Below are 26,634 nucleotides of genomic sequence, written 5' to 3'. Positions count from 1 at the left end.
AAATGAATTAAGTACATCCAACTTATTTTTTTAAATTTATTTTATTGCCAACACATTCAGTGAGCATTTGTGTAAACCCAGTCCAAAATAAAACACAACAGCTCATTAGGGTTAGTAATTAACAGTATGTAGACAGATGCAACATCAAGACTTTAAATTAAAATGTCTGTATCTACCAGAAATAGAAGAAGAAAAAAAAACGCATTGAAGATCACATAACACATTGATAAGATGACACTTGAGTTATGCACATGTGATGCTAGTAAGGTCTGTGAGTGTTTTTTTCTTTTAGTGTCTAAAATGGATAGCAAAGTTGCTATTTGCAATGATTGCTTAGGGTCAGTCCAGTAACACAATGCCAATGAAGTGCTTTCCTTTAACAATGCAAAGTGAAGTGTCCACCTCAACAGCCACAATTAAAAAAAAAAAAATGTAACAACAACAACAACAATAATAATAATAATAATAATAATAATAATAATAATAAATAGTCCACTGATATTAGCAATCAAAGAAAATTACATCACCATCCCAAATAAAACTTTAACAAAACATGCCAACATTATGGTCTAACAATAAAACAGCTTGTCAGCGTTCAGTTTTTTTGCAACAGCACAGCAGTAACCATTTAACACTCGCCACTGTCAACATTTATTTTACCAGTGTTTGGGCAAAAAACTTCAGATGGAAACATTTTAACATGGAAACAATTGTTCGTCTTTAAAAGTCCACAAAATATACATTCATCCTGCATTCCCAACTTGGATGATCTGATATCCTCGTGTTGGTGTTGTTCCCAGACCATCATGAAAATGTTGTTCCAGGTTCAACATTGCAAGTGACCAATCACATTGTTGTGACGTTATTCTATTCCAAGCCATTCGTGCATTTATGAAATTCCAATGTTGCAAGGACAATATCAATTCTGCTTACTGTTTATTAAAGGGTTACGGTTAGGGTTAGGGTCAGTTGATCGGCGGACAGAGGCGGTTTCACGCAGCTTAAGTACAGTTTTTTGTTTTACGCCGGTTTTTCCCAAAGTCGCAAAAGTATGACGTCACAACATTCTGATTGGTCACTTGCAATGTTGATCCTGGAACAACATTTAGTATGATGATCTGGGAACAACACCAACACGAGGATATCAGATCAACCTCCTAACTTACCCTTAATTTTAGTATGTATTGCAATTACCTTTACAATGCACACAATGTAACACAAACTGAATATGAACATATTTCCACCTCATAACAATATGCCTTGAACGCTAATATACACACCACCCTTCAACATTTCTGGTGCAGTATCATCTCTCAATTAAATCCTTTAAATCTCAATACTTTTGATTGTCTCTTAGCTTTCAGTCTTGAGGTTAACTGAGATTCAGTGCATATATCCCACCCATTAAGAGTGCACATGCAGAGGCCAGGTCTTCCAGGTCATGCAGGACACACTAGATGGTTATACCCACTGTAGGGTAATTTCCAATAAACCAAGTTCAAAAAAGAAGAGTCTATGGCTGACGCGTGTTCCTGGTTTCCAAAAGAAATGCTTCCAGTTGCATTATGATTTGAAGACTGTTTATTTATTACAAACGGAAGATGTAACAATGAACTCCTTCCTAAAAAGCATGAAAGTTCCAAAAAATAGCAGTTATCCAGAACTAGCTGTGCACACGGTCAGAAAACCGTGAGACTCCTAACCTCTCTGTCCATGCTCCTCCCCTTCCCTCTCACACAGGGTTTCATGCTACTATTGCACTTACATAATTAAAGTGAGAGGTACCCCCTTTTAGGTTCCAATCCCAAAACAGTGACTTAAAATTACTTTATGTAAACACATATATTTTCACATTTATTAATCCTGAAAAGATGACTTATGTAATGAATCTATGAATTATAAAACAAACATGAACTCAATCGTAAATAAAAATATAAAGCAGACGTCTGGCGCTTACACCCACATCGGCTGGAGGAGTGCTGGCATCAGCTCTTTCGATGGTAAAGATAGCAAGGGTAATTTGTTCCAGCTCCCTCTGAACAGCTGTAGCTTAGACACAAAAACATAGAAAAATGGCATCCAGTTTTAAAAAAAGAAAGAAAAAGGGCCAAAGCTACCCTTTAATGACGTAAACACAATATTAGGAACATGCACCCCAGTGCGCCACTATTTTAGACTACAGATTCAACGATAAATATAAATAGTTTGGGTATACAAGAAGATTTCCCAAAACATTTAAACAGGTTCCATGCAAATTACAACAACAACAACATTACAACATGCAACAACATTAGTTATTCAAAATTTGGTTTAATACAGATAAAAAACTAAACTAAAATTACCAACCAATTATTCTTTGAAGAGGATGCTTGGGTCTTCATTCAGGTAAAAAGGTAGTGCCCTGAGGACACACTCCCTCCCCTTTTCAATGGTTTCCTTCTGTAGAGAGTGGCAGAGATACAGGAAGAGAAAACAGATATACTTTAGGATGACAGAAACTCACATTATACGCAAAATGAATGACATATCCACTGCACAGATAGACATGTACACAAGACCAACTAATCATCACATGGACATGAATAGTTAACCTGTTGGGCAGGGTTCCCACCACATTATATATGTCCATAATGGAGGTAAAGACAAACTAATACATCATCTTTTTTGCATTCAAAACATAACATAAAAACATTCACTTCTGGTTTAACCTAAATCAAGGGATCAGATTTTACATCTGTTTAGGTAATTTAAATTTTCCAACGTTTTGAGTACCAAACTTTGTCTTGCTTAATATAAATGTAAGTGCACTGTGCAGCTACCATACACTAGCTGTTTAAATTTGAAAATGATCTTATTAGCCATAATATTTTGCTACCAACAGAATAACGCACCTGTGTGGCTGGGGCCAAAGTTTGTCTAATTTTCTTCCCTGCAACGCCTCCTTTTTTCTTGAAGACTTTTATGAGCTGGTCAGTGTATTGGTCAAGTTGTGTAAAAAGCCTTGGAACATGTGCAGCAGTAGTAATCCTCACATATTCTGCTTCCACCTGAAAATATGTCAACAAACACAACATACTGTACTGTAAATATACATACTATATGTACACATATACAAACTAAAACTAATGTAGTAAGACCTCATTAAAGCTATAATTTTAACACAAACATTTACACAAAATGCTAATGGAGCCATTACAGCTTTTATTGTTATTTATCAAGTTCCAAAAAATATTGATCACAGCTGATCTGAAAAGAATTTCATGCCTCAGGCCCTTGAACTGCAACCTTTACCATGGTTCAGATGTGGAGAAGAAATAACAGGGGCATGGGATGGGTCACAAAAGAAAACTTAACTTATAAAACAGTTTTGTTTTTAAAAGTATAACAGTTCACATACCACATACAAGCTCAGCAATACCACATACACCACATCAGTATAGGAGGGAGCAGGTAAAGGCAGGATCTGAGATTTATAAAGAAAAAAAATAATTAATTCCTTAATTTCAAGAAGCAAATTATTGTTTGAATTACAACTAAATAAAATACTACTCAGAAGAAAAGCAAGAGATTGACACTGCCATGTGCTAACTTTCTATAGAAGCAATTATCACCAGGTCTGTCGACCTCCATTGTCTGTCCACTCATATGTCTTGAATAATTTTATTAAAAAAATTAAGTGTGTACTTTCACAAACTGTAATTTATAACTACATTGATATGTATAACTCCGCTAGGAAACATGCTGTATTTACAGACCATTTTTACATAATACAGATTACTGATAGAGCAGAACAATGGTGTCACAGTGGCTTTCGCCCTTGACTTTTTGGATTTTAAATGTCACTTTATGCTATCCTTGCTATCCTATTCGATATTTCCGACTCTCGGATTACAGAAAAGGAATCCCAAGAAAGCAAATGGAAAAATAACCCCTTGAAAGAATAACCCCATGAACCCCTGTAGCTAATCCCTTAATAAAACAAAAAACAATAAAAATGTTTCTTACACAGTCCACAAAATAAGCATGTCCAGGACCCAGTAAAACTAATGTAAAACAAGCACACGCAAACGATATAACATGTCTTGTAAGACAAACGCAAAATATAACCATGCTGGACATATAGATACTACACAACATAGTCAAAGAAAAAAGTGGTCTTACCTCTCAAAGAAACAGCAGCTTGGCGCCAAAACAGCCTTTTTCAGTTAAATTTGAAGTCTTGCGCATGAGCAGGCACAAGCCGTGAAACCTTCTTGTTCTGCGCGGTTTCATTACAACTGTTTTTGCATTACTGCCACCTTGTGGATATACAAGGTATATCGATCCTAATTGACTTAACTTAAATGTTATGCGATCAAGTAACACATTAGTATTATGTACGTTGAATAATAGACACAATTACGTAGACTTGATTAGAAAAACATATGTTAACTTAACAAAAACATATATTTTAAGTAAAATGAAAATAAATAATTAATATACACTGAACAATCCACCTCATTCATTTTTTTGAGTGTATACGTTTAAGTGTAACCTTTAACATATACAGTCACTCTTTATGTTATGATATGTTTGTTTTTTTATTTTCTCAAGAGATGTATTTTTATGTTCCTGAGATCAAAGAAACATGGTTAATTAAAAGAAAAATCTATTTAAATGCCACATTAGCAATGAAGCACATTTACCCAAAACACGTAATTATCTGTGCTACTCTCAAATTCGTTAATTTGCTTCTTGAACCTCATTTCATCCTATCATATAATTATGCTACCTTTATGATGGAAAATTATCCATGGTGAGATGAACTATTATAACATTCAGGGACACACCGCAAATGTGAAACAGCACAACAGTATCTTTCTAAAGATCCACAAATTGTAAGAAAAAAAATACCACTTCTTTGTGATGCTGTCAAGTAGCACTGCATGTACAGAATATGTAGATGTGCTTGTGTGGTCAGGTCAGTTCATTAAGAGCCAGTATAGTAAAAGAGCAGTGAGTTCATGTATACAACTTTTTTCATATACATAAATATACGTGTATATATATGTTTGTGTGTGTGTGTGTGTGTGTGTGTGTGTGTATCCATTCTTGGATTAAAGGGATTTAGCAAAATGGTTCTGAAATATAGAAGGGCTGAAAAAGACACTGTCATAATTATAACATTACATAATTCTAATCCAGTATAACAATTTTTTAATCACATTTAACTTAAATTAATGATGGCTGGCAGCCATATCAGCTAAAACACTTGTAAGAACTGCAATCCTTTTGAAATATTTCCCTTTCTAAAATGAAGTGAGAGTGAAATACTCCAATTTAAATTCCCCAGTCCTAAATAAGATACAAATTTTGGTTTTCTAGTTGAAAAAACAGTCTTGGGGGGAGCATATTGTGTTAGGAGTGTTTTTCCCTTTCCCCTCAAAATTGATCAAAATCTTGTGTCTTCAAACATCTGCTATGTTGTTCATTTACAGAAATATGTAGGTGGTTTGGACATTTTGTGAAACAGTAATATAGGCACACATGAATCTTAAATATGAACTTATTCATGCTGGTTCAGCTTGATGTAGCTGAAATAACAGCTTAGTTGACCACCACCTGTTACTAAAAGTGAACAAACTTTAAGAGTAAATATAATTTTAGCAAGTGAGTTTTAAAAGAATATAACCAGCTGTTAGGAATGGGGAAATTGGCTGTAATGGCACAGACCTATTTTTGAATGGGGCTGTAAACATTTCTGCTAAAATCAGGCATTTTAACATTCAAGTCTTTTGGGGATGACTCACTTTTACAGCCAACCTCTATAAACAGCCATGCTACAATCCATTTTAAAAAAATCTACCAATTCCACTAAGAGCCTCTGATTTTACTCATTTACTTATATAATTTGACCAGTGTTATGTTACAAAATGGCATGTAGTCACATTATATTGATCACTAACATTTTAATGTAATACAATACTCTGATAATTTCAGTAATCACATTACAGTGGCAATTAGTTCATTACTTATAAATGTTCTTCAGTTATCTGCATAATGAGTGGATACGTACAGGAATAACAAAAAACAAACATATTCATATTCATGTGCATTTGCCCTACAATCAGCTAATTTCAGTTCATGTGCAGGAAGGAGGAAAATACAACTTCACAAAAAGAACCGCATCATACTGCTAACACAACATAGGCTGTCTGAGAAAGTGTACCTACTTCAGCAGGAAACAAAGGCAGTGATGAGCAGGCAGGCTGGCAGCATGTGTCTCTTTAGACAGGTTTTCAACTTGCTGTCAGCTTTAAGTTCATACTTAACCACTACATGAAAGATCATGTGTATGTCTTCATTAGGATATGGATTTATGTCAGTGTAGAACTGCAGCCCAAGTTTTATATTATTATTAAGCTGTAATCTTGTGGCATGTTACAGGCATGTTAAGGAGTAAGAGCAAAAGTTAAATGTAACAAGTAGTGTAAGAAATTACTTGTGATTGTGTAACATAATTGTTAAAAAAATGTCTTTTTTGTTGTTGTTAAAAAATTATTCTTTTACTTTACCCACATAAACTTTATCAGTCAAAACACCAGATGTTGTGCTTCAGGCACAAAAACTGTTCTATTATATATTAGCAGTGCGACAGCTGTCAGTCCTTTGAACACTTAAAAGAGGTTCACATTTTTGATTTTCAAAGCATCAACTTGGTAAACAGATTTAATTATAATTAGTTAATTATATAGATTAAAGCTGAATAGAAACATACAGCTTGCAACTGGTTTGTCATGGCTAGATTTAAACACTTTTCTCCAACTATTCCTTTTCTATTCCTTCACAGGAAGTGAAAAGAAAATTAAAGAAAAGTAAAGCTCTATGAATAAAACATGTACCTGTTGGTGGTAGTGTCCAGAATGGTTGAGTGACATCATATTATGAATCAGCCTATCAAGCCATGGCTATTTAGTACAGTACAGCATCTGAATATAAATGAAACAGAAAGCCATAGAACGCTGTGCTGTATGAATATTTTTGCAAAATTGTACAAAATTAAATGCAAATGGTTCAAAAGAAATGTTGCATGTTAATAAGGTCCGCATTCCAGACATGCACACTGGGTGGTAGATAAAAATTGTGAACCCTACCAAACATAAAGCTATGCTGAATTCAATTAACAGAAATAATAACAGAAATCACAAGAGTTCATTACTGCAAGACCTCACCCATTCACACTGTAACCATGGCTCTGAATATACTGCCATGTACTGCAATCGCACGGCCTCATTCGGCATCATTTTCCCTGTGAACCTTCCACCGTACACCGTTGGGGTCAGATTAGCAACATCTAATACACTTTGTTTACTTTGCAGCCCAAACCAAGTATAAGTGAGCCATCTGTGAAGTTCTCAGTGAGTCAGTCAGGAGATCAGTGCCAAATAGGCCTCAGCTGTCTGCCACTGGCTAGTTTTCAGTTGGATTTCACCTTCTCCTTCCCTCTTGGACTCTTATTAGTGTCAAAAAGGGCAGCTATGTCCAGGTGTGTAGATTTCTTGCCAGGTGGAGGATATGATACCAATTTGTTGTGCTCATAATGTCAGCGGTCTCTACTCTTGGGAACACAGTAGCTGGCTTTTATCTCAGCAATGCAAACCAATTATTCAGCTCTTTAATTTGGTTTAATTAACCCATATTTTTCTTAAATATGTGCCGCACTGGACAGATGTAACATGAATACATGCAATTGAAGATAAAGTATTACCATGTCTAGTTTATTGGTGAGTTATTAATGAATAAATTTGAAAACAATATTATGATATATAGATATTTTATTTATTTATCAATGAGCGGTCTTCATTTCTTTCAATGATTTCTGTGTTGGTTGAGTATCAAAGCAATGGAAATGATCTGCCCTTATCTGTAAAGCATGTGTCAAACCAATATTTTATATGGCCTTTGCAACAAGGCTCAGCATTACAATGCAAAACGTAAGAAATCAGTTGTCCAGCTAATATTGTTGCAATATTATTTTTCATCTTTACTTAGACAACAGTATTCAGTGGCATTACTTTAAAGAGGATCAAACATATAATAAGGTTGCCTAAACCTGGCTTCTATCTCACAGAAATATTCCTCATCATAGATAAGATGATTCCACATTTGCAAGATTTTGCCTTTTTCTTGCATCTTCTTTGGGCCTGTCAGGACTAAAGACTGGTGACAGATTACACGTCTGGATGTAAGCCTGAACTTCTTGTGCAAGGTAAAAATGGTATCTGATTATCCAAAGTATGATTAATGTCCATTGCCAGGACACTTTGTACATGGCAATGCATGCTGTCACTAAGATTTTTTTTTCCTTCATCTTCTCACCACCCGGTATAACATGCAATGTCAATAGAAGCAACAGCACATGATGTATTTGAAATAAATGCCTGTCATGGAAATAAATTTGAAAATAGCTGCCAGACAGCCTGTCAGTTTCAATACATCCTTGTTGGTCTTTTGTATTACAGTACCTGAGATGTTCATTGAAAGAAAAACAACCTAGCTATGTTTTTTTGACTAGTTGTGGGTACTTGGTGACAGCTAAAGACTTTAAGGGCATATTGGTTGTTATGTGGCACGAAGTATACTTTTTTTTTTTTTTTTCAAATTTCCCTGATGGCTTATGTCAAGCCTTGAAGCACTTTTTTCTCTTTGTTTCCTGTCATTTCCCTGTGACTCTGCGGGTACATTGTCCAATATGTCAATTATTAATCAAGTAGAAAGAACTAACAGCACTATTTGTAGTAGGAGATGTACACAGTCCTGGGATCAATATAACACAGCAATATTAATTTCATTTAGAAATTTCGTATGAGTAATCAGCACAAAAATACTTGTATACACACATGAGAATACACTAGCTGCCAAAATCCCTACCCTTCCTCCTCATATTACAAGAACAGACTGGAAGTAATAATAAAATGACAAATGTCAGATTTTCTGTTTGGCATGAGTTGTAGCATTGTTTACAACCAAGCCAAGGAAAGATGCAAGCTCATATGCATTTTGGTCATTCAGTTTTTTATATTACGTTTCGCTTAATAGCTGCATAAATTGTTTTGTCTGTGTGGGAGATGTTGATCACACTGACTTGGAAACAACTAGCGGTTTAATCAGGACCATAACAGCCATTTGAGCAAAGCTGACACTGATAGAGTCTTCTTCCGTGACCAAACTAGATAGCTTTCCAGCATGCTGAATGTCCTAGCCAAATGCAGATAATGGTTAGGTGGCTCATAATGAACAGATAAGACAAGAATGATCTACACTCTGATCTACCAAGCATATGCCTGGAATCATTCAAGCATTAATGACTTAAAATTGCAGTAATGCAATCAAAGTCTTAAAAACAAAAAACTAAATAACACATCCGTGAATAAAAGAGGGTAAAAAACATCACGGTATAAAATATTGCATGGATAGTGCATGCACAGGACAGGGATATCTTAAGCAGTGGCAACTGCTTACAGCTGTTATGTACAGGTGGTACCAACAGATTGTTTGCAACATATGGATACCTAAATTAGAAATATGTTAAAAGAATGGATCCAGTCAAAAATAAATTAAGGTAGATGTAGTACAAAATTGTCAGTCATCCTTGCAATGACAGCATAACTGACAGCTTAGAGTAATCACAGCTCCATATATAGACAGGAGGAAGGAACAATTTGGGTTATGCAAAGCTGTATCTCTTCTGGAACTGAAGTAGAATAGCAAGTACCAAGCATTTCTGCTTAGTCTTAATTCCTCATACTTGAATAAAACGCTGATTCAGGCATTTCAGTGCAACGGATAAATTAAAATTAAATACCTTAGGTTTTATGTACAATTCACAAGAGGAGGTTTCTAGGCTTTCTAGAGATACTTTTTATGGGATAATATAATTCAGACGTGATATAACAAATGCCAGCTTGATAATAAGAAGAATAGCTTTCCTTCCAAAGGTTTTGTTGAGTATCACGAGTGTTTTTATTTGCACAGTAAATGTAAACTTTGTCTATGAAAGATTATGCATGCACTACACATATTTTTATTATTATGTTTTGAACACATATTGGTTTAAAGACATCATTATGCCTAGAAAACCACTGTTTGTAATTGGTGCCAGAAGATACTTTGTCATTACGCTCTTCTATCACTATATTACTCTCCACCTAGTGTAAACACCCAACTCTCAGTTGCATGATTACATTTTCAAGTTATTTACGTGCCCATTCATTCCTCCTTTATTGAAAGCAACAAGTTCATACCCCTTCACTGGGGGCTATCAAAAGTCCTCCTGGGAAATGAAGGAAGTCACTAATTGACGTGGAAGGAGACGAGGCAGGCAGAGGCAAAGTGGCTACAGGAAAGGAGTAAGCTTCATCACAGAGTGAAGATAACAGTTTACGACTATCTGCGGGTGGATTTTTTTCATAAAGCCCGATTCATTGCCAAGAAAGTCAAACAAAACAGAAGGTAAATCTAAATCGAGTATTCAGGTATCCAGGGGACTCGGAATTAATTAATTTCCTACAGGGTAGCAAAACAGTCTTCAGCCAGTTTGAATTGTGGAGGAATATAAAATGAACTATAAGTATCTTTTCAAATTAACTGGGATCAGCAAGAGCGCAATGGTTAAAAATACAGTGACTAAAAACTGAGCATTTTTTTCAGTAGTGACAACAAGCAGTTGTCAGAAGAAAAAAATAGTTTAAATGTGTTGGTTTTGTGACAGTGGCCTTGGAAATGCAAAACACAGTGGAAAATGAAATGTCTGCAGTGTCATGATAATGAAGTGTAGTTCCATGTTTTTGGAGTGTAGCATACTTTTATGCAATGGCTCTGAAGTGACACAAAATCATGATTTCTTTGACAGCTTGGGAGTATTAGCATACGTGGGAACACGGTTGTCTCCAGGATTTAGGACTTAAATTCAAATTCAGAAATGTAACTAAAGATAAATACAAGTTGCAAGTCAGTCAGAGTTTATATAACAAAGAAAATATTTGCTCTATTAACTGGTCCCCAAATGTTACATGTGTAACTTACATTGTGAGACACTCTGTTTGCAGTTAAAAATTGGAAACCTTTTCCCTTCAGTGTGCACAGGATTATTTTTCCTCTTGGAGCTTTATGAAGTTTAGATTGTCACAAAACCTCCCTGGGCACCAAGATGAGTCAGTGGGCCACATGTTAATCCTTTACAAAATAGTGTACGTTCAAATTAGTATTCATATTCTTTGCCTCTGAACATTGCTGTGCGTCCAAAACCAGACAGACACATTTTCAATGGTTGAGTAAGCAGTTAAATTTCTAGTCTAGTAATGACATGCAAAATCCTTTTAATTAGCTATGTGTAACAATTTGAATGTTTTCTTACTGTCGTAATTTGTAATGATACATAACCGGCTGGTTATGGAGGAGGAAAGCAATTAATATAAATAAAAGTCAATTATTAAAATTATTATTTCACTAATTTAACTGCATTTTAAATACGCCATCATAAAGTAGACATATTAAGCTATTGTTAAGTACTATCTGTACTATTTTTGTCAGCGTATGTCATGAACTTAATGTACAGGAGCTTAACTTAATGAATCAAACTCATCTCAAATAATTAACCATACCTTTATGACAACCTATCTTCTGATGGTCCAATCATCTCAAAGTTGTTTCTTGAACATGACAGTGAGTTCACTCTATTCTGATGGGCTCCACAGTCTCAATCCATTAGAGCACCTTTGGGATGTGGTGGATTAGATTTTTATCATGGACGTATCATGCAGCTGACAATCTGCAGCAACTGTGTGATGCTTTTATGTCAATTCAGTTCAATTCTATTCAGTTTTATTTCTATAGCACCAAATCAGAACAACAGTCGCCTCAAGGTGCTTTGTGTTGTAAGGTGGACCCTACAATTATATATGCAGAGCAAACTCAACAATTATATGACCCCCTATGAGCAAGCACTTTGGCGACAGTGGGAAGGAAAAACTCCCTTTTACCAGGCTCAGGGAGGGGCGGGGCCATCTGCTGCGACCGGTTGGGGTGAGAGAAGGAAGACAGGCTGTGGAAGAGAGCCAGATTTAATAACAGGTATGAAAGGTGACTGAAGAAGAAATACTCCCCCAACAGCCTACACCTATTGATAAGATAAGATAAGATAAGATAGAACTTTATTAATCCCTCGGGTGGGTTCCTCTGGGAAATTCGACTTCCAAAAAAAAAAAAGCACAGACATATATATATAAATACAGAGACAAATATAAATAAAATATACAAAGGGGATAAATAGAATAAATAGGAATAAAAAATAAAAATACAAGTGAATTGCACATTTCAAGTATTGAGTCTATTGCACTGTTGACTATTTACAAAAAGTATTGCACAAGGTATTGTACAGTGAGGTGAAGAGGCACTACAGCTTAGTTGTTCCCCCCTCCTTTGTCCTCCTGTTTCCCCTCCCTCTCCCCTCCAGAGAGGAGTTAAACAGTCTGATGGTGTGTGGGACAAAGGAGTTTTTAAGTCTGTTAGTTCTTGTCTTGGGGAGAAGCAACCTGTCACTGAACAGACTCTTCTGATTGTTTATGGCCGTGTGCAGAGGATGCCCAGCATTGTTCATAATGTCCAGCAGTATAACTAAGGGAGGATTCAGGGTCACCTGATCCAGCCCTATATATGCTTTAGCAAAAATGATTTTTTTAAGCCTAATCTTAAAAGTAGAGATAGTGTCTCTCTCCTGAATCCAAACTGGAAGAGGCGCCTGAAAACTGAAGGCTCTGCCTCAATGCGGATCAAAATCTCTGACGAATGTTTCCAGTTGTTGCATCTATGCCACAAAGAATTAAGCCAGTTCTGAAGGAAAAGGGGGTCCAATTCAGTACTAGCTTAAGATGGATCATACACCTGCAATGCAATCCATTAACAGCAAGGTAATTGACAAGTTAGTTGGTGTACTTGTAAATACAGAATGTATATTAGTTTCATAAACTGCTTTCATAAGCTTTCACAAAGTATTTCAGTCAAAACAGTCTGCTAAAAGGAAAGGCTAAATAAAAGTTCTCTTTATAGTTCATAGTTTCCTTACTGGACCAATCAGCATGATTCCAAGCAACAAACACAATGCAACTAAGAACCATATGGTCAAGTACTGTCAAATTCTCATGTTAGATAGCCACTTCACTAACGCATAGTGCTCCATTTCATTGCATGGTTGTCATGGCAACGGGTGCAACTGGTGTAGTCAGTATTTGAGATCATGCCTAGATAGCTCGTTGCCACAGCTAGAATTCACACTACTAAGACACCAATCAGCAATGCCATGCTGATGCACACTCCTGGCTAGCAGCACAAACTGTTCTCAGCCAGCAAATACACCAAGATCCCCAGAAAATCTGTCATCCTGGAGACCGCCACAGTCTCATTTATCTATGCTTCCTCCTCCACCCCATTTTTTCAATACACGTATGAGCTTTGCAGTGAAGTTACTTATATGAACATTATATAAGGACAGCTTTTCGAACCTCTTTGTACACAAAGTAAAGTTAGACTTAAATCTTCAAAAACTAAATGTTTCCTAAACTGTATAGTTTCAGTTATTGGTTCTAAAACAAACAACATTTGGGGAAGTTACTTTGTACTTTGATTAATTAGCTTTTAACTTTTATAACTTTTTGATAAATCAGCAAGTTAATGAAAATAAAATAAATGGAGACTAACTGTATTTTTCTTATTTAAGTTTGTCACTTTGTTGGAATGTATGTAATTTTTTAATAAAAACATTTCCCAATATAATATAAAAGGCATTTTCAGACTATAAATCCAAAACTTAAAAACTAAACCAAAAAAGCAAACAGAACCTGCAATATGAGGACTGATTTATTGCACATCACCAATCCTGTTCTTTTTATATTTGCCCTTGGCAAAAACATTTGTGAGAATTTTCAAAAATAATAATCAACTCCAGCTTTTATGGCTGTTTTCTAGGTATTTCTAAAAACAGAGGAATCAAAGAGAAGTAAAGTTCATATAAGTGAGCAAGCTGTGTGTCCGTCTAGCCACAGAAAAAAAACTGATTGTAGCAATCAGGAGTCAAGGTTAGACCGCACGGCAGGAGTCAGTTCTGCAGAATTGGTTTAAATTTACACACTGATTCACACACATGCACACAAACAAAGGGGAAAAAAGTACATCGTTCCTCTGAGATGTTCACGTGGAGGTCTGCAGGGGGGCACAGTTTAGACTGCTGTTGCACCAAGTCTTTTTATGATGTGAATGGCTGCATTTATAACCCCTGCAGCTCTTACCTCTGACTGGGTCTGGAAACAACTTTGTTAGTGTTGGTCAATTTACTGATAAATCAGCCAGGTTAACCCTGATAAATCAGGGTTAAACAGCTTGTTTCACCAGCCTCTCTCAACAATATCACCAATACACATAGACATCAGGTGTTGTGTGATTGTTGTCCTGCCGATTAGGTGTCAAATGACACAGAAAATTTTCCCGGGAACGCAAGAAGTTGTGCTCTTGACCAGAATTTTACTGGCAACGACTTTAAAGCTTTATTTTCCTGGATGGCAGTTCTTGCCCTCCCCAAGGTTCCAAAAAGTATTATTTTCCATTGACCTGTGATCTATCAGAGTAGAGTTTGGTGGACTGAATATCAATATCAACACCAACCCTAGGAGTTCAAAAACATATCACAGCATTCAGTCAAAGAGTATCCAATATCTGTATCAAGACTCGGCCTGAAATTATTTTAAAATTGCCTCGGTGTTAGATGAGGGCTAGTGAACGGCCTGCTCGACTCTTCCAAAACAAAGAGAAATAGACAGAAAGAAAAAAAAGTATTAGACATGAAATTATGGAACATTTTTTTTCACTCACCATGAATACTTAAACTTTCTATCATTAATTTTTTCAGTTTCAATCTGGTCTTACTCTCCTTCTCTGCTAGTTTTCCAACTGGTTGACTGCCATTCCCTGAGCCTGGTTCTGCTGAAGGCCTCTTCCTGTTAAAAGGGAGTTCTTTCTTCCTCTTATTACCAAGTGGACCGCTGTCCTACAGTATTTGCAAGAAAACCCAACAATCACAACATCCCGTATTTGCTAATATGGGATGTTGCAAATACTGTAGGATAGCAGTCCCCAACAACCAGGCCACGGACCGGTACCGGTCTGTGAGTCATTTGGTTCTGTGCCGCAAGAGTTGTGAAATTTATGGTTTTCTGGGTTTTTATCAGTTTTCATCGTTACTTTTTTATCATTTTTAATGTGAACTTGCACAATAAAATTCAGTTAATCTAAATTGAATTAGTTTACTTACAAACTCTTTCTTCATAAAAAGAAATACTGATTTAAACTAGTCTTGGTCTCAGTGTTGTACTTCCTGTTTTATTTTGACAGTCTCTCATCTTGCTTTTAGTGTGTTCAAATTTGCTTCACCTGTCTCGTCCCATAGGAACATGTCATTTGCTCCTGCTGTGTTCCCCAAGGTTTCCACTTACCTTGTCATCTCTCAGTGTATATATATTGTCTCTGTCCTCCTCAGTCCTTTGTTGGTCCATATGTTTATCCCTCCTTGTTTCTCCATCTTCTCTTGATATTTCCAATATGTCTCCAAGTATTCCCAGTGTTCCAGGCTTTCAGTTGGTTAGGTATTTAGCTTTCCCAGTCTAGGTTTTTCATGGTCAGTTCATTTATTTTGGTTTACCTGTTTTGTTACTTTCCATAACAAGTGACTTGCCTTTTGTTAAAATCTTGTATCGCGGCATTTTGACCCCAAATGCTGTTTGCCATGTTTTCTTATTGCAAAAAAATTAACACTTATTGTAGAAACCCCCAGAATTTCAGACAGGAACATTTTGCTCTTATCAGGCCTGAAAATGACTTGATAAGAGTATAACCTTAACCATGATTTGGAATGCAATGCTTGGACACAGGTTTAACAATGTTAATTGCAGTGGCCACCCCTCTAGTAGTTCCACAAAGTCAAGGTTAAGAATAAGTGATTGAAAGCTTTCCTCCACCTGCCTTGAGTGGCCTCTTGCTCTTCGTTGCATTGAGGACATGACTGAAAGACTGCTGACGGCTTCCTCTGCCACTGTTTCTGTCTGCTGGGTAGTTCTGTCAACAGATCATCCCATCCCACTGAGAATGAAATCAAACCCGAGGTGGCTCTCCACTATCTACTGTCATTTCTCATTAAAGAGATATGAATCACTCCTGACACCGTGTAATTGGTAAATGGTAATTTCTGAGAGGAAATTCTGGGAGACTGAGGAAGAAAATCACACTTTGGATTTGAGATCGGAAGGATTATGACATGAAGCTTAACTGCCTCTTCCTACAGTCGTTTTTTTTTTTTTTTTTTATTGTATCTGATAGCCAAGGATTCCACTCGCTCAAGAATCAGAGACACCGTTTATCTCGGTACCCTCCAATAATGACACCACTGGGTTTTAATATCACTTGCTATATATCGTTTCTGTCTTTTAAACTCGGATTTCACAGTCGCAGCTTGAAAGAAATATTCCCATTGATTTATCCTTGATTTTTTTTTTTTACTAATCAAAGAAAAATCATTCAGTAAAAGAGAATGCGCATATAGTAGTGACGGGTTTTAGGTTTTCAGTGATCACCAGCATCTAGGAGAGCGCCTCGTGATTTCAAATCCTGATTAAAGTCATTCATTAATCAACTGCACTTCCAGCAAATTAACACTAGCATTGCAATATAGAGATAAAAAGGGAGATTAAAAAAAGAGTGGCGCCTTAGCAATTAGGAAAGACCCCCAGAGGGAAGACAGTCATACTGGTGAAAAGCTTAATTGGTTTCAGGTTAGCATTCCTTTCATTCGAGTACCAGCGGCAGATATATGCCAATCTGGTGCCTTTGTTTAACCATAATCTGGACCTAATCGGCTGTCTGACAATTCCTGCAGAAGCATACATTAATAATATTAATTAAGTATAAGGCAGATTATTCTAAGACAGGCAAATGCTATCTATATCCGTGCTATCAGACACCCTGATAGCATGGAAAAATGAAGTTTACAGTGCACACAGGTGTAAAATAAGGCCAGGGAGTCTGCAACTGGGCCCAAAGCCAATGTCCAGAGAAAGGAAAACTAATAAAATAATACTCTTAAAGCTTTAACAGGGTGCATGCGAAACGACCGCCACCCACGTTTTCTTGAATAGACTAATAAAGGATTTTTCGAATACTTTGTGATAATATACAACAGACCACGTTTCAGCTGCCTCTAGACTGAGTTTCCCATCGCTTTGACAGACTCATCTTAGACTGCAGTTTGAGACAGTACTCTGTCATCTACTCTGCAGGCTTAGTAAGTAAACAGTGTAGCTGTGCATGAAACTGTTTTTAGCCAGCTTCAGGTTCTAGTTGGAGTGACCCTTCAACTGGAAGATCATCACAGCATATCAAAGAGTGCCATCACCAGCTACAGTCCAGGACGGTCGAGTTAATGTGCAGCCATGAAATGAGTCTCACAACAGCACCTTGACTAACTTCCCAGTGGGGAAATGGGAGATGGGCTGATAATATCTGGTCAGCTGTGGCTGAACTTTCAAATTAAGAGTGCCCAATAGTTTATTGATCACTTCATTTTACAAGAAAAAGGTCTGAAATGAGATGTACTAATATTTGGTTAGGTTCACACATAAAATCAATCTCACTCACACACACAGGTCATACGAGGAGAGAAAATTATTAAATTCAATGCACAAGCATGCATATGTTTACAGTATGTCCATATATTATATCTGTGGTTTAATTTGTTCGTTCACTGATTCAATCATGGTTGCATACATTGTGGATGTAAGTTGATTGTACAACAGACTGATGATGGAAGGTTTTTTCTGCCACTAAAAAAAAGGAGAATAAATGTATATTCATTGCAAATTACACAGAAAGAAGTCAGAATTCTGAGACATGTAACTCATAAATGGCACATAATAACTACGTATGTGCAGTACTGTCACCTCCAATATATACAGTGGGGCAAAAAAGTATTTAGTCAGCCACCGTTTGTGAAAGTTCCCCCACTTAAAATGATGACAGAGGTCAGTAATGTGCACCAGAGGTACACTTCAACTGTGAGAGACAGAATGTGAAAAAAAAAATCCATGAATTCACATGGTAGGATTTGTAAAGAATTTATTCATAAATTAGGGTGGAAAATAAGTATTTGGTCACCTCAAACAAGGAAAATCTCTAGCTCTCACAGACCTGTAACGTCCTCTGCAAGAAGCTTTTCTGTCCCCCACTCGTTACCTGTATGAATGGCACCTGTTTGAACTCATCATCTGTATAAAAGACACCTGTCCACAGCCTCAAACAGTCAGACTCCAAACTCCGCCATGGCCAAGACCAAAGAGCTTTCGAAGGACACCAGGAAAAGTATTGTAGACCTGCACCAGACTGGGAAGAGTGAATCTACAATAGGCAAGCAGCTTGGTGTGAAGAAATCAACTGTGGGAGCAGTGGCGTGTCTAGAAAATTTTTGTTGGGGGGGCCAGGTAGGGGCACAGATTTGGAGAAGGGTGGCAGATTTAATTGGCAGATAATGTTTTAAAAAAAAATTCTACCAACCCTTAACCATAATTCAATAATCCTATAAACCTAATAACTGAATGCGCTTTTAACTCTTATTAGAATGAGATTTTAACCACTACGGTGCAAAGTTTTTAGATACTGCGTTGATAAAGTACAAGAGATACAATCAGTGCTTTGTCAGTGTTTACTCAGCATTCAAGGACAACAATATTTGCATAGTATTTTTACTGACATATAGTGCACATATGTTTTGGGCAAAAACATTTTTGAAAATTAAAATACGAACATTTGTAACAAACAATTGACAAATTAGCCAATGCCAATGCAAAACTTTATCTGCCTGTTAAAAAAAGAAGATAATCTTCTCACAAACTGGTGTTTGATTTTGAAACAGGAAAAAAGTGGGGAAACAACTGAAAAGACTAACATTTGAATGAAACCTGAAAGCAAGTAAATACTTTCTATGCTGCCTTATCGTAAACTTTGGTAATATTGATAAAGAACAACACTGGCTGATGATAAAATACAGTCAGCTGGCATGGTGACACTGCCAGTATTAACCTGCAGGGCTGGACTGGGACAAAAAAATTGGGCATTTTTACTACAGACCGACCCACCAGGTAGTAAAGCCATAAAGACTTTGACTGAAAACAAACCCTGTTGTGACAGTGATGTACAGTCTTGTTGGTATATGTATGATTTCTATACATTTTACGTCAGATAAAAACTTTGGTTGTAAGATTTAGATAATTATTTAATAAAAACTAGGTATTTTAAATGAGAATAAGAAAGAAAAGTATTTCTTTGTGCCCACCTTTCCCTGTTAATGCCCTACCTGGCCCACTGGCATAACTTTGCTAGACCCGCCCCTGCACAGTTACCAGCTGTCTGCTACATAAAAAAGGATCCTGGTGTTATTTGTCTCTCAGAAACAGTTCATAACTTCCCTTCAACTCATTCATGTCACCTAAAAGGTAAACCTGTTTCTCCATCACCTGTTCAGCTCTGATGGTTCAGTAAGGACATCTCCTGGTTTCATCTTCATGTTTCCCTCTCACCACATATACAAACAGACATCATGACCAGCAGCTTTACAGCTGTGGCTCCAGCAAACATCAGCTGATACTAGAAATTAATATTAAATACATTCTAACAACAGCCGATCAAGCTTAAACGTGCTGCTGTTGTTTAGCGCAACATCTGCTGGTTTCCTCTTTCTGGCGCAAAGTGGGCGATAAATAAACAAGAGAGAAAAGCCGATCAGCTGATCATTGATCAGTTTCATGATTGAAGTAGCAACAGGAGAGGGAGGGGGAGAGAATGAGAGAAGAGGCAGCTGTGCAGCATAAAGACAGAATAAATCCAGCTTTGTGTCTTTTTTCCATTCTAGCTAAAGTCTGGGACAAACTGCGTCTCTTCTCAGCTCAATACGAAACGTGTAATATTTTCTCTGAATGAGGGACCATTCCATTTTTTTAAGGAGCCGTTGGCAACTCTACTAACCTTATGAATAAAATAAAGTTCACTATCAGTAACATCATAGCACCCACCCAGCTGTATAAAAACTCCGTCAAACTGGCTAGAACGCAGTATGAGTTATTGCAACTGACAGTAAAAAGTCAGCAACATGAAAATAAACTCCAGCTAAACTTGGTTTATATCTGACCCAGATAGACTGCAGGTCATAACTTCTTACCTGAAGTTCAGTTCACCTGACACTCGGACTGGTGGCTGCTTCGGGTCTCTCCTCCTGCCTCCCCTTCCCTCATCCACCTGTTGCCTCTGTGGAAGCTCCGTCATAGCCACCACCAAACAACGGAGTTATTTCTACACATCGACCTGCATCTGGCCAATCCACCACCTCTCATTGTTCATGCCATTACAAAAAAAATAAAAAATAAGTCACTGGGGATATGCCCGGTATGCCCGATGGCCAGTCCAGCTATGTTAACCTGCAACCAAATCTGCAGCTCCATACAGCATAACTCTTATGTTAGCTGCCCTCAGTAGCATACTGTCTGAAATATTCCACAGCTGCAATAATTCTTTAAGTGTTATTTTTTTCCTTGGTATTCTAATTTCACCGAAGTTTACTAAACTCAACAAACTTGATATTACTTACCGGGACATTTATTCTGTCCTCATTTTCTTTCACCGAAAAATTGTTTCCTGCAGTGCCATCTTTCGCGCTTGGCTCTCCTACCTTTGCTAACGTGATGCGCATAGCGCAGAAGCGATGCTGCATTCACTTACACTCGGATATCTGAGCGTCACCGTGAAAACATAATCGGACATTTGATATTTGATTGAATTTTATTGTTTTGCCTTTGGGGTGGCACCTGGGGTGGCCAGTCTGGTTTGGGGGGTGGCCTGTGCCCCCCCAGGCCACCCCGCTGGACACGCCATTGTGTGGGAGCAATCATCAGAAAATGGAAGACATACAAGACCACTGATAATCTCCCTCGATCTGGGGCTCCACGCAAGATCTCATCCCGTGGGGTCAAAATGATCATGAGAACGGTGAGCAAAGATCCCAGAACCACACGGGGGGACCTGGTGAATGACCTGCAGAGAGCTGGGACCAAAGTAACAAAGGTCACCATCAGTAACACACTACAACGGCAGGGAATCAAATCCCGCAGTGCCAGACGTGTTCCGCTGCTGAAGCCAGTGCATGTCCAGGTCCGTCTGAAGTTTGCCAGAGAGCACATGGATGATACAGCAGAGGATTGGGAGAATGTCATGTGGTCAGATGAAACCAAAGTAGAACTTTTTGGTATAAACGCAACTTGTAGTGTTTGGCGGAAGAAGAATACTGAGTTGCATCCCAAGAACACCATACCTACTGTGAAGCATGGGGGTGGAAACATCATGCTATGGGGCTGTTTTTGTGCCAAGGGGACAGGACGACTGATCCGTGTTAAGGACAGAATGAATGGGGCCATGTATCGTGAGATTTTGAGCCAAAACCTCCTTCCATCAGTGAGAACTTTGAAGATGAAACGAGGCTGGGTCTTCCAACATGACAATGATCCAAAACACACCGCCCGGGCAACAAAGGAGTGGCTCCGTAAGAAGCATTTGAAAGTCCTGGAGTGGCCTAGCCAGTCTCCAGACCTCAACCCCATAGAAAATCTGTGGCGGGAGTTGAAAGTCCGTGTTGCTCGGCGACAGCCCCAAAATATCACTGCTCTCGAGAAGATCTGCATGGAGGAATGGGCCAAAATACCAGCTACTGTGTGTGCAAACCTGGTAAAGACCTATAGTAAATGTTTGACCTCTGTTATTGCCAACAAAGGTTATGTTACAAAGTATTGAGTTGTATTTTTGTTATTGACCAAATACTTATTTTCCACCCTGATTTACGAATAAATTCTTTACAAATCCTACCATGTGGATTCATGGATTTTTTTTTCACACTCTGTCTCTCACAGTTGAAGTGTACCTCTGGTGCAAATTACTGACCTCTGTCATCATTTTAGGTGGGGGAACTTGCACAATCGGTGGCTGACTAAATACTTTTTTGCCCCACTGTAGATCTGTTATCCATCACTGACATGACAACTACACAAGGACCTGCAATACACCAACGCTACAAACTGTATGTCGCCCAAGAACCCTCTTATGTGTTGCTGGCATTTGGACATTTTTGAGCAGGATTTGACATTTCCAATTACCATTTGGATGAGAATGCTACCACACACACAACACACTTCATTTCCTGCTGTAGAATGAGAGAAAAGTCAGTCAAAGTACATACAGTAGTTTCCAAACCTAGTCAGCCATTAAAAACTAGGCATTCGCTATGCATCCAATCTTAAATATACATGCTGGGACACATACAGATCTAGACTGTCAGACAAAAATGTGCGTGGCATTATTGCATAAATATATTATGTGTCTATTTCAATTTCTTTGATTAGGCTGGTGCAAATGTTGTTGAGTAAGAACATCATGTTTGCACTGCAGTGTGGCATGTCACAATTAAAAGCTACACTTTAGCTAGTAGCAGTGGCTCATGATCAAAGTAGCCATATTTCAATACTTGAATCTCTTGCTTCTTAAATGTCCTTCCATCTAATTTCTTACCCAGTTAATTACACATTGCTCCGTCTTACACCGTTCAGCTGCTATCCTTTCTGCACAGCCACAAGAGGCTAGCAACACCAGCCTCTTGTGACTGTGAGGGCTCGTTACTAGTTGTTGGTATTACTGTGGATGGTGCAGCAGAAGCAATCCCGACAGCTAATATGTTTAATTTAATTTTGTTTAATCTATTTGTAGTTTCTTGTTCTTGTAATTATTCAGCTGCAGTTTTGCTTTTGTCATTCCATCTTTGTCAACCACTTCTTCCACATTAAACCAGCAGTAGTCTGTATACCCATAAAGAAAAAAATATATAAATATTGACCCATTGGCCTCAGATTGGCAAAAGCAAGACTCCTGTGTGGACTGTCTTAAAATGTAACAGTTAAAATGGTGCAATGAAGGTTAATCTTGAAGTCCTTTGCAGTGACTATTCCAGTTCCCAAGTACTCATGAATCTCCTTGAATGTTTCTTCCCAGATACCCTCTCTCCAAACCCACTTTGCTCACCAATCTCATGGATGGATTCTCTCCACAGGAATCTACATACATAAGATACAAGTAAGTTTTCCACACAGATATATTTAAAAAAAAAAAAAAAACACCAAGAAAAAAAGGACCAGAGCCTGGGTTTCATCTAGCCACTCCCCTATGAAGGGGCTTTGACGAGGAATTAGGAACAGATGTGTCATGATTAGCAGGTATGTGGAGTTCTGCCAAGACACAAAAACTGGTACACACATGCACACATTTATAAACAGGGATAGCGGACAGGCAAGGCACAGAGCAAGGAGACAGAAATGACAAGACAGAAAACAGCACAGAGAGGACAGAGGGACCATGACATTACCAGTCAAGCCGTGTATATATGCTGCACCAGGACTTCACACCAGTTTCAGCTGTGAATTCAAGACCATAAGTGTTTATATGTCATATTCCGATCTTATCTAATTTGATATAGGTAATCTTGGTAAGACCTTTATTTCAATAACCAATCAGTGGAGAATGCATTATATTATTTTTGTCAAATATTTTTGTTAAATAAGATTAATGATTATTGAATAGGACATTAATCACGTAAATACTGACAAAGCAATGAATGAATAGAAGAATAGACATTGTTCTTGCAATTCAGTCACAGATTGCTATTACAGTGCACTTAATTTTCGTTTACATTTTTTCTTCTTGACTCGATGAGAATGATTTTACAGATCCGTTCGAAACTATTAGGATTTGTGTACAAGAGCACACGGATATATATTGACTTAAATAATTGTGTCACAGTCAGTTATTGGATTCCCTGAAAGCGTGCATCTAATGGAGTGCTCTGGTATTGTGCAATGGTCAATCTCTTCAAACTGAGCCTTTGTTAGACTAAAGTTCCTAATGTGATCCTGAAGAGAAAAAATAATAATAATAATGAGCTCAGCCAATCTAACCCTTGCACAATGGTTCATTGACATGATTAGAAGTAAATAAAGTAATTACCCATCCTGCAGTTTGGCAAAGCTCCTGCATATAAATAGGCATCATTATAGGGTACAGTGGATGAGTTTGCTGAGCATTTCTACCTTTGGTGGAAAGCGATTTTGATCTAAATTGATTGCTATGGGATTATCCTGGATTTATTAAATATTAAGGCATTGACTTCCACTAATGTAGATAATTAGGGTTTATTCAAAGTCAAAACAAAATTGGCATAAAATGTGCATGGAAAGTGATTCATTACTGAGCCACTAGTCAATTCATCAATTATGATTTTCATTACATATCATAATTAAGAATGCTCAAGCAGAATTGATGTAGTTAGAAAGTCTCATTACCCTGCTATTGGAATTAACAAATACATTTTGAAATGCGTTGAAACATTTTCACATACACTGAACAAAAAAAATATAGTATAATCTAAGTCAAAGCAAAATTATTGATTAGTAAACAGCAGTGCCCCAGTTGAGTTCATTAGTTAGTGCCGTTTGCATTTTGAGTGACCATAGAAGTTCAGTTTTATCAGACGGAGAAGGACATTTATGATCAAAAACCACAAAAGCTTTCCTTTTACAATTTCAGGTAACAGATATTCCCTTTCATGATGATGGTTTTGTGCAGGAAGTAAGATTTCTGCACAAAACTGTTGCAATATTAAGTCCAGGAAATATTTGTCAAGCTGTAGAGCAGCGGTCCCCAACCCCCGGGCCTCGGACCGGTACCGGTCTGTGAGTCGTTTGGTTGAGGGTTGAGGCTCAGGTGTGAAACGTATGGTTTTCAGGGTTTTTATCGGTTTTAAGCGTTATTATGTTATCGTTTTTATCGTTAACTCTGTTTTCCTGGGTCTTTTTACGTGTGTTATGAATAAATCTTCTCTTTTTTTCATACCGGTACTAGTTTTATTTAGTTGTATTTATCCACGACACCTTAAAGGCCGGTCTGTGAAAATATTGTCGGGCATAAACCGGTCCGTGGCGCAAAAAAGGTTGGGGACCGCTGCTGTAGAGAGTGCAGCTTAACCTAGATGCCAAAAAAAAAACAATACCAAGATACCAAAAGTATTTGTCTAGATCTGCCATATAATGCAATACCAACCCAGGTCCACATAACTGAATGTCAAAATCTAGTGTGTTACTGTCATTTTATCTGACACTATAGAAAATGGGGAAAACAGGCTTTTACATTAAAAAAATAAATAAATCAGCCCTCTCCTGCATTAGAATCATTTTCAATCATTCTAACCACTCAGACACCCCCCATATGTATAATTTGTAGCTCCTAACAATTGTATTCTATATTTAACTTTTCGCCACTTGAAATGCTTGTTACTTGATTGTAAATATATGTTTTATTGTAAATCTTCTAAAATGCATGTTTGTTATTTTTCTTGGGAGGACACTCTCTGTGAAACATAATACAACTCAGCAGTCTCATATTTCTTACAAAGAAGCCAGATCTCATGCTGTACATGTTTTATAGACTCGATATTGGCTGTTGCAAATTATGCCAAACTGCATAATAATTTGAGAGGCACTTACAATTATAAGCTTGTTGAAACTGCAGGAAAAAATTAAATACTGAAATTAAAATGTTGCAGCAAACTTGTTTCCTAAAAACAGAAATATACAAATGACGAAAACAAATGCAGAACAACTGTCTAGGCTCAAAGGGAAACAGCTTTGTGTGCCTTTGGCTCTTAGAACAAATCATGTTCTGGAGATAAAGTGAACTTTACCCATGTTCAGTTGTTTTGATGGTAGAGCACCTTGGTAACAAGAAGCGTACATTTATTTGAGCATATCCATATGAAGTGTTGAGTGGAGATTTAACAAAAACAGAACACAGTCTTTGAAGAAGCTGGCAGCACATCACTCACATTATAGAGCTGGCAAAGACTTGAGTGCCTTGCTCCTGGTAGTGATTGGTGATTAACAAATGTTTTGTCCTCGCCATAGATCTGGGTAATGGGAATGTAGACTCACCCGCTGGTGCTTGGGAGTTAATCACACAACAATGAGGTGCAGAGGAGTGGAAGGAAAGGTAAGGATGAAAAGGAAAGTAAAGGTAGGGATGAAAAGGGATGGGGTTGGATGTGAACTTCTCAAGACAAGGCCCCAAGTTTAATTGCCTTTGGATAATCTTATTGTCTGTTGGTTTGTGCGGGTAGCTCTCTCCCCATCCTATATTCTCTTCAGAGGTGGGTCTTAGGAGTCAAATCACTGAGAAAGCCTTTTCAGAGCAACATGGTAAATGTGGAAAGCAAAGTTGAGGCATAAGGCAAGTTAAATGGTGGCTCCAACAATTTGTATATATTTTCAAAGTTGAACTTTAAAGTTTTACTGAGACTCTTAAGTCACACAAAAAACCAATATGGTGTTGTTTACCTGGATGATTTCAGTTCCATTTACACCAATCAATCAGAACAGGTGAATGCTGATAATTAAATAGCTAAATATGTCTTTAATATACATT

At 37.5% G+C, this 26,634-nt stretch overlaps 2 long non-coding RNA genes across 3 annotated transcripts in view; one reads left to right on the top strand and one right to left on the bottom strand.

The window, feature by feature from the left end:
• The window catches only part of LOC146701656 (uncharacterized), a 44,904-nt gene extending 18,645 nt beyond the window's left edge, over positions 1 to 26,259 (top strand). Inside the window, exons 2-3 of the long non-coding RNA XR_014922377.1 lie at positions 23,158 to 23,238; positions 26,118 to 26,259. This is a non-coding gene — a long non-coding RNA (uncharacterized LOC146701656). The remainder of the gene's footprint in view (positions 1 to 23,157; positions 23,239 to 26,117) is intronic.
• On the bottom strand, positions 349 to 4,513 carry LOC146701657 (uncharacterized). Of its 2 annotated transcripts, none has more exons than XR_014922216.1 (5): positions 4,006 to 4,513; positions 3,398 to 3,463; positions 2,892 to 3,047; positions 2,347 to 2,439; positions 349 to 2,049 (listed from the first exon to the last, which is right to left on the bottom strand). It is a non-coding gene; the product is annotated as an uncharacterized LOC146701657 (long non-coding RNA). The 2 variants fall into 2 exon arrangements; XR_014922215.1 differs by having other exon boundaries at positions 4,162 to 4,513.
• Positions 26,260 to 26,634: the final 375 nt, after the last annotated feature.

Source organism: Copadichromis virginalis, linkage group LG9, assembly GCF_057382275.1.
Source record: "Copadichromis virginalis isolate Kocher_CV1m ecotype Utaka linkage group LG9, C_Virginalis_male_GT1.1, whole genome shotgun sequence".
NCBI classification, from domain to species: domain Eukaryota; kingdom Metazoa; phylum Chordata; class Actinopteri; order Cichliformes; family Cichlidae; genus Copadichromis; species Copadichromis virginalis.
This window is presented reverse-complemented; position numbering and strand designations above follow the sequence as displayed.